Raw genomic sequence first — 8,852 nt, 5'->3', positions numbered from 1 at the left:
CATCATATTAATACGTTGTATTAACTTAATCGAAATCTTCAATTCAATCTTTTTTTAACCGAATTTCTAATCCCAATTTGAATCCTCTCCTCAATTTTAATCTCAACCGTTCTTCATATTTGATCAACGGTCAATATTAAAAATAATTTTCACAATTCTTTTTCTTGAAATTAGGGGTGTGCATCGCTCCATTCGGTTTGATTTTATATATTATCAGTTTGATTTATCGGTTATCGATTTTTAAATAAGTTAAACCAATAATCAAATCAATAAGGTATTTTTTTAATTAATTTTTTGTTTATCGATATTTTGTCCTTAACGGTTCGATTTTTGATTTAACCAATAAGAAAATATGCATAAAATAGAAATAGTAGCAACTAATTAACAAGAAAAAAAATGAAATCTTAATTGCAGCAAAAATCATGCATGATGTGTTTTATTTTACAAGAATATTATTATTTTTCTCATCATTATCACATTTATTAAAATAGCGGGCCTAATTCAATTTCTCAATGTGTTTATTTTCTAGCCATCTTGTACACAATAAATATCAATTTTAATCAAATTGATATTAATTCTATTTTTGACCCATTTTAAAGTAATTTTAATCTCAGCCGTTGATCAAAATTGATCCAACGGCTGATGTTGACACCCAATTTTGACCTCTCAATACTACTTTTAGGCTGCTATTTTCTCAAAATTATTTGATTTCAATTATTAATATTTTTGTACACATTAATTTTAAATACATATTGACATGTCACATTCATAATTTAGAAAAATTCACAAATTGAAATATATGAATTATTTTGCAGTATCACTTTTATAATTCATTAATTTGAATATATTATTTCTCCATGTAATTTTATTAATATTTTTGTTAATTCTTTTCGTAAATGTGTAGTAGTAGTAGTAGTATCATCATTAGCAACGATTTTATATAATAAATTTTTAGCCAATTTGTGATTAACTTCAAATTTTATTCAATTTTTAACTCTTTTTAAAATATGTTTAATCTCAGCCGTTGATCAAAATTGATCATACGGCTGAGATCCCACCACCCTTCCCTTTCCTTTTAAATAAAACATAAACCCTAATCTCTCAATTTCAACAAAAAACAGCCGCCCAATACTAGCAGCAGTCGGCGAAGCAGCCATAGCTGCTGCTGCTGCCTTGATCCATCCTCCCCACGCTGGAGTGCCGCCGGCCAACACAAACCAGTGATCTGCTTGGCTTTGGTAAGAGCTATCTCCATTTGTTCTTTCGTAATCTGTAGCGAACTCTATTTTTAGGATATATTAATTTTTTTGGTATTTCACTTTTCTGAGATCTAACATCATGCTAAATAAAGAAAGCCATCTTTTGGTATAGTTCTAGCACAGGAGCAACTAGTAATGCATAGGAAAATTTTGGGATGCCCTTGGACCTATTTATGAAGGATGTGGTTAAAATTCACTGATATTTTTTTATCATATCTTTTTGTGCAAATGTAGCACCTTGTCAAGCTGTTCAACAATACAATTATTTTGTTCCGAATATTATTCCTGAAAATTATTGTTATACCACTACTGTTAGAGGTGCATTTATATAAGTTGTTTTTAAATTGAATTCCTTGAATATTCAATTATTGTGATTCTACAACTTTGATTTGATCTTTATAACATATTAAACATCGAAAAGATGCTTCATACATCATCCACAAAAGAATGAAGTGATATTTTCATCAATATCAAGTATTACAAACATAGAAGAGATTGAAAAGAAGTTGGAAAATGGATTTTTTTGATTTTGAAAAAGCAACATAGACTTTGGCCCTCTTTTAAGCCTATGTTTAAGGTCACATTGTCACTTTCTATTTACACCATGTGTTAGAAGTAGTAGTAAATTGAGAAGCATCTTTCAATGTCTACTTGTCCTTGTACAAGAAATAAAACAGATAGATCCTTAATCTTTCACCTCAAAACTTTTGAATGAAAAAAAAAGTTTAGCAAAAATTACTTTGATATGAGTCTGATAGTTCAAGATGTGGAACTTTGTTTGCCTCACATCAAATAGCTACTCACTCTCTTCACTTTTACTTGTAATATTTCGCTTTTCAAAAGTTAGTTGGACTAATTTTCAGAGATAAATTAAAAATAGATAAATTTAATATCTAAACTTTAGATATTTTCAATCTCTTCTGTTTAGTCTTTCTTATTTGTTTTATGCAATATCTTCCTTTTCTCATAAAAGGCATCAATGATGAATAATCCAATTTGTTATCCTTGCACTTTGATTGTTGAATGAAGATAATGATGGGGGAACATTTCTGAGATGCTTTTCTTTTCCTTCTTTCTTTGCTTGCATAGTATTTTTCACTCCATTCAAAATCATTCTATTGGAAAGATTTATTTATTTCCTAATCAAAATCATTAATTTTTTGCAAATATGTTAACAGTGATTTTTGTAAAATCATTTGTAAAATAACTAGTGACTTGAAAATGGTTAAGTGTAGTTATTTGAAAATAGTTAAATATAGTGACTTGAAAATGTGAATTAGTTAGTTGAAAATAGTTAAGTGTAGTGACTTGAAATGCTAATACATGACTTGAAAATGACTTGAAATATGTACTAGTGACTTGAAATGTGAATAAGTTATTTGAAAATTATTAAGTGTAGTGACTTGAAAATGATTAAATGTAGTTACTTGAAATTGAGAACTTGTGACTTGAAAATGATTAAGTATAGTGACTTGAAATGCTAGTACATGACTTGAAAATGGTTAAGTGTAGTTACTTGAAAATGGTTAAGTATAGTGACTTGAAATGTTAATTAGCTATTTGAAATGGTTCGAGTGTAGTGACTTGAAATGTGAATAAGTTATTTGAAAATTATTAAGTGTAGTGTAGTGACTTGAAAATGGTTTAGTGTAGTTACTTGAAATTGCAAACTTGTGACTTGAAATCGGTTACTAGTGACTTGAAAATGGTTAAGTGTAGTTACTTGAAATGTGAATTAGTTACTTGAAAGTGGTTACGTATAGTGACTTGAAATGAATGATTAAGTGTAGTGACTTGAAAATGGTTAAGTATAGTTATTTTAAATGTAAAGTAGTTACTTGAAAATGGTTAAGTATAGTGACTTGAAATGTGAATTAATTATTTGAAAATGGTTAAGTGTAGTTACTTGAAATGTGAATTAGTTATTTGAAAAATTGGTAAGTTTAGTGACTTGAAATGTCTACTAGTTATTTGAAAATGATTAAGTATAGTGACTTGAAATGCTAGTACATGACTTGAAAATGGTTAAGTATAATGACTTGAAATGTTAATTAGCTATTTGAAATGGTTGGAGTGTAGTGACTTGAAATGAGAATAAGTTATTTGAAAATTATTAAGTGTAGTGACTTGAAAATGGTTTAGTGTAGTTACTTGAAATTGCAAACTTGTGACTTGAAATCAGTTACTAGTGACTTGAAAATGGTTAAGTGTAGTTACTTGAAATGTGAATTAGTTACTTGAAAGTGGTTAAGTATGGTGACTTTAAATGAATGATTAAGTTTAGTGACTTGAAAACGGTTAAGTATAGTTATTTTAAATGTAAAGTAGTTACTTGAAAATGGTTAAGTATAGTGACTTGAAATGTGAATTAATTATTTGAAAATGGTTAAGTGTAGTGACTTGAAATGTGAATTAGTTATTTGAAAAAATGGTTAAGTGTAGTGACTTGAAATGTCTACTAGTTATTTGAAAATGGTTTGGTGACTTGAAAATGGTTAAGTGTAGTTACTTGAAAGTGGTTAAGTATAGTGACTTGAAATGTTAATTAGCTATTTGAAAATGGTTTGAGTTTAGTGACTTGAAATGTGTACTAGTGAATAAGTTATTTGAAAATTATTAATTGTAGTGACTTGAAAATGATTAAGTGTAGTTACTTGAAATTGTGAACTTGTGACTTGAAAACGGTTTAGTGTAGTTACTTAAAATTGTGAACTCGATGCTTGAAGATGGTTAAGTGTAGTCACTTGAAATGTGTACTAACAACTTTAAAATAATAAAGTATAGTTACTTGAAAATGATTAAGTATATTGACTTGAAATGTGATTTAGTTAATTGAAAATAGTTAAGTGTAGTGATTTGAAATGTGTACTTATTGACTTGAAAATGGGTAAGTGTAGTTACTTGAAATGTCTACTAGTTATTTGAAAATGGTTAAATATAGTGAAATAAAATGTCAATTAGATATTTGAAAATGGTTTTGAGTGTAGTATCTTGAAATATGTACTAGTAACTTGAAAATATTAAGTGTAGTCGCATGACATATGAATAAATGACTTGATTTTTATATGTTTTGATGTAAACTTGCATACAGATGACATTCGGTGGTGAAAGTGATTTGCCTCGTCCCTGATAAAAGTTCGAAGTCAACTGCTAAAATGAAATTTCGGACACCTGTATACTCCTATGAAAAAACTTTAGTATTGTTTAAGTGTTTTGGTGGTTGTTGGATTAATTATTAAGTGTTTTGTATTTTGAATTTGGTTGTTTAAGTGTTGTTGATTTGAATTGCTTAAATATTTTGATAATGTAGTGCGTTGTATGGTTATTTTAGAAATGTGTATTGCATGAGGCTGTATATATTGAATTGCATTTTTATTTGGCAAGTGGTCCCTTTTGTTCGTCGCTTTTCTGAAAATTTTTAAAATGAATTTTAAAAAAACGCGACGGCCAGCGTCGCTTTTTGTCTTCATTAGACGGCCAACGTCCCTTTTTTTCTTCATTATGAAGAACAAAAAGCGACGGCCAACGTCTCTTTTTCTTTCATTATGAAGAACAAAAAGCGATGGCCAACGTCGCATTTTTTCTTCATTATGAAAAATAAAAAGAGACGGCCAACGTTGCTTTCTTCTTTATTATAAAGAATAAAAAGCGACGGCGAACGTCGCTTTTTTCCTTCATTATGAAGAATAAAAAGTGACGACCAATGTCGCTTTTTGTTCATCATGTGTTCTTCACATGAAGAACAAAAAGCGACGCACAACGTTGATTTTTCAAAAAATAACTAAATTTTTTTCTCTAATGCGACGCAGACCGTCGTTTTCAAAAACAACGCTCCTTCTTTAGATGAAAAAAAAATGATGGATTTTCATCGATTTTGCCCAAAAAAGCGATGCTGGCCGTCGCTTTTTAGGCATTTTTTAGTAGTGAAGGTAAGTTGTAATGTCCCGAACCTGGTACCCCAAATGCTACACGGTGCTCATGACCCCGAAGAACCACAAGCTAACTCATGACTGATATTTGTACCTGAACACTGCATAATGGACTGAATGATTGTGGAATTAAAGGCTGAAAGGCCATAAGGTTCAAAACTGAGATATAATATCTCGTAAAAAATATAACATCTGGGTGGGGTATGAAATACTCAAAACAACTAAATAAACTATCTAAACATACTGTAGTCTGAAAAGCCTCTAAATCATGACTGAACTGTCTGAATAAGAAGTTGATGGGACATGTCCCCAACGAACTCCAACTAATAAATAAATTAATGAAGTAATACAGTAATGATTATGTCCTCGAAAGATGAGGACTTACTGCTAACTCTGACTGCTGAGACCGGAATCTACTGATGCTCTGGGGCTCGTGTCTCTGAACCTATGGTATAAGACACCATAGCGCAAATGCGTCAGTACTTTGAATGTAATAGTATGCATATGAGGTAGGTTGAATACATGGGGTTCATATGCATTAACAATACTGACTAACTGACTAATATGAATGTGAGAATGCATGCATGAATACATAGTAACTATAATTGAGATCGTGATGACATGAATTTACTGATAACTAACATGACTGGTAATTGAGTTCTGATGACTGATATAACTGATAACATGAGTGACTGTATCTGACAGTCCTGAATTTGATGGAACTAGCTGAGTTTCGTACTATTCTAAGTTAACTGTCTCTGGCAGTCCTGAATTCTGTAGAACTATCTGAATTCTATTATTGAGACTGAATGACTGTATCTGACAGTCCTGATTTCTGTAGCTGAAACTGTGGGAAGTAGTTATCTAACCGACATGCCCCAAATAACGCATTATAGCTGAGTTGGGGTCCAATCTGTAACCCCAATTAGAAGGGTCTCTATACTGTGCCACCGGTAAGGACAACCTGTGAGTGACCCTCATCTGAAAGTGTCCCCAAAAGAGAATGGTGGGACCCTCATCTGACAGTGCTTATCTATTTTATCAACCCTCATCTGACAGTGTTGATGTCTCAATCTATGCTGGCTATATAGTTCTGAAAAGCAAAGATTACTTCTAAGAATCACACCCTCATCTGACATGTGTGTTCCCATCATTGGATTTACTCGATCTAATTTCTACTCCCATCTGAATAGACACTATACATGAATTACTGAACTGAACTGAACTGGATTGAGTTAACTGAGTTCCGTTGACTGACGGAATATTACTGAGATTTTTGTATTACTGAGATTACTAGGATTTCTGAGTTTTACTGAGTTTTCCTGAGTCATATGACTAACTGAATTCTACTGAACATGACTTAACTGAGGATATCTTGGAAACATGACACTGGCTCTAGGCACACAACTAAATTATCGGGTACAAGTACCCCCAGGACTTGATGGAAAGGAACTGACAAAGCATGACTTTCTTGAATACGTGACCAACATCACAATCCATAATTCATTTATTGAGGCATTTCATCAAACATGTGATATGCATAAACTTGTACATACATGAGGATTACATAATATCATACTAGTTGGGCACTTTTTCTTCACATAGGCATTTAATCAAACACATGGTAAGTATAGTACATGTAGAAAACATTATACAACAAATAAACATCATGATTCAATGTTAATTTCATCATCCAAGGGTTTAATCATTGGTTCACATGAATCTACACCTATACTAATCAATTCCATATAAAATTGATCACCCAACATGGATTAGAATTCAATTGGTCATTATCAACATGAACAAAAGCAAACACAATATGAAATAAGGAATCCATACACTTGAACTTTGAAAAGAGATTCTTGGGCTTCATGGACAAAAGGAGTACATGAATGAATACTATGCATACCTGGTAGTGAGTTTCTTGAAGTTCTTGAACTTGAAGAATTTGAATCTCTTAGTTCGTGAAGAAGATTTGGATTTTGTTGCTTAAGGATTGCTCTTAGGGAGAAAACCCTAATTTTTGGTGTTGCGGAAGAATAATGAATTTTTTTTGGAGCCTTGGTCGGATATTAGTGGTATATAAACGGGTGGTAAAAGACCAAAAAGCCCCTTTAAAAATGTCTTAAAATAATTGAACGGGATGTGCGACGGTGGGTGCGACGGTCCGTCGCTGGCTCGACGGTCAGTTGTTTCGACCGTCACACGTGGACCAGGAAAAGGACTTACTGCCTAAGTAGTGACGGCTTGGGAGACGGTCCGTTGTAAGTTCTACGATCCGTCAACCTGTCTGTCGCACCTTATCCAGAAGGTTGCCTCACTGCCTTGGCTGCGACGGTCCGTCAACCTGGCCATCACATCTGGGCGATTCTGACAGCTCTCAGTAAAATGTTTATAACTTTTCACTCCGATACTGAATTTGGACGAAATTGGTATCGTTAGAAAGCTAATTCAATTTTTCACATGATAAAGAGTGAAAATCTTAAAAAATTTACGTGTACAAATATGGATTTATCTTTCAAAGAAAGCTTCTAACATTCTTGGGACAATTTCAAGTTAGGAAAAAGTACGGGGTATTACATAAGTTGAAAGAGAAGGGAAATTTTGATGCTAATTGGAGAAGTTTAGGAAGTGATGTTGTTGAAGATCTTTGACGGAACAAAATAAATAATAGAACAAAAGAGTAAAGCAGGACTGATGCATAAAGCAACTATTATTTGATTAATTGGACGGAAGAAGGAGAACTTGAGAAAATTATTGTTGCTTTTCCATGGTAAACTGCAGAAAAGAGAAAGAGGGACAATGATTTGAGGGTGATTTTGTAATTTATTAAGTTAATGCATGTGTTGAAGACTTTGTATTGCTAATACATGGAAAATGATGTGTATTGGTAATACACACTTTAATACACAAAAGTGTATACAACTAATGCAAATATTAGTTATGCATAGTCTAAAAAAGGATATCAAACATGGTACTACTAATACACAAACCATAATGCATGTATTATATTTTTAATACACTCTACCAAACTACCCCTAAGTTATAATGAGATTTTGGAATATAATATATATAATGTATATGTGTATACACATTACACATATATACACACTAGTTGATGGGACTTTGGATATATCCACAATAATTAATGAGACTTTGGATATACGCATACACATATATACATACTAATTAAAGGGGATGGAAATAGTTTAAGGAGATTTTTGCGTGAAATGGGACATAAAATTTTGAGAATCTTATAAGCATGCACAAAACAAAATACACACTAATAAATACTTTCATTGTTCGGATTTGCTTGTGATTATTTTTTTTAATTTGATTTTTATTTTTATTTGTCATTTTGATAAATCAAGAAAAGATATTTTTTTTTATGTTTTACCCTTAGCATTAATTATTTATTCTCCAAATTTTTTTTCAATACCTATTACTAAACATCAATTAATAAGGATAATATGGTAAAATTACTATACGAATCATTATTTTCGTAATGAATATGGATATAAAAAAGTGACAAGTAAAACAAAGAGAGGAAATATTTTTTAATAAGTATCTTTGGCCTTTTAGAAGCATGGCGAAATACGTTATTAGTTAACATAGCTAATAGTTTAAAATGTTGTTAAAAATCATAGTTCAGAAATTTCAAACA

At 31.4% G+C, this 8,852-nt stretch overlaps 1 non-coding gene across 1 annotated transcript; it reads left to right on the top strand.

The window, feature by feature from the left end:
• Window positions 1-2,229: 2,229 nt before the first annotated feature.
• Window positions 2,230-2,319, top strand: LOC124895792. The gene has a single exon (XR_007051884.1). It is a non-coding gene; the product is annotated as a small nucleolar RNA snoR26 (small nucleolar RNA).
• The last annotated feature ends 6,533 nt before the right edge of the window (window positions 2,320-8,852 follow it).

This window comes from Capsicum annuum, unplaced genomic scaffold, assembly GCF_002878395.1.
Source record: "Capsicum annuum cultivar UCD-10X-F1 unplaced genomic scaffold, UCD10Xv1.1 ctg996, whole genome shotgun sequence".
NCBI classification, from domain to species: Eukaryota; Viridiplantae; Streptophyta; class Magnoliopsida; order Solanales; family Solanaceae; genus Capsicum; species Capsicum annuum.
Note: the sequence above shows the minus strand (reverse complement) of the source record. Positions and strands in the feature narration are given on the sequence as shown.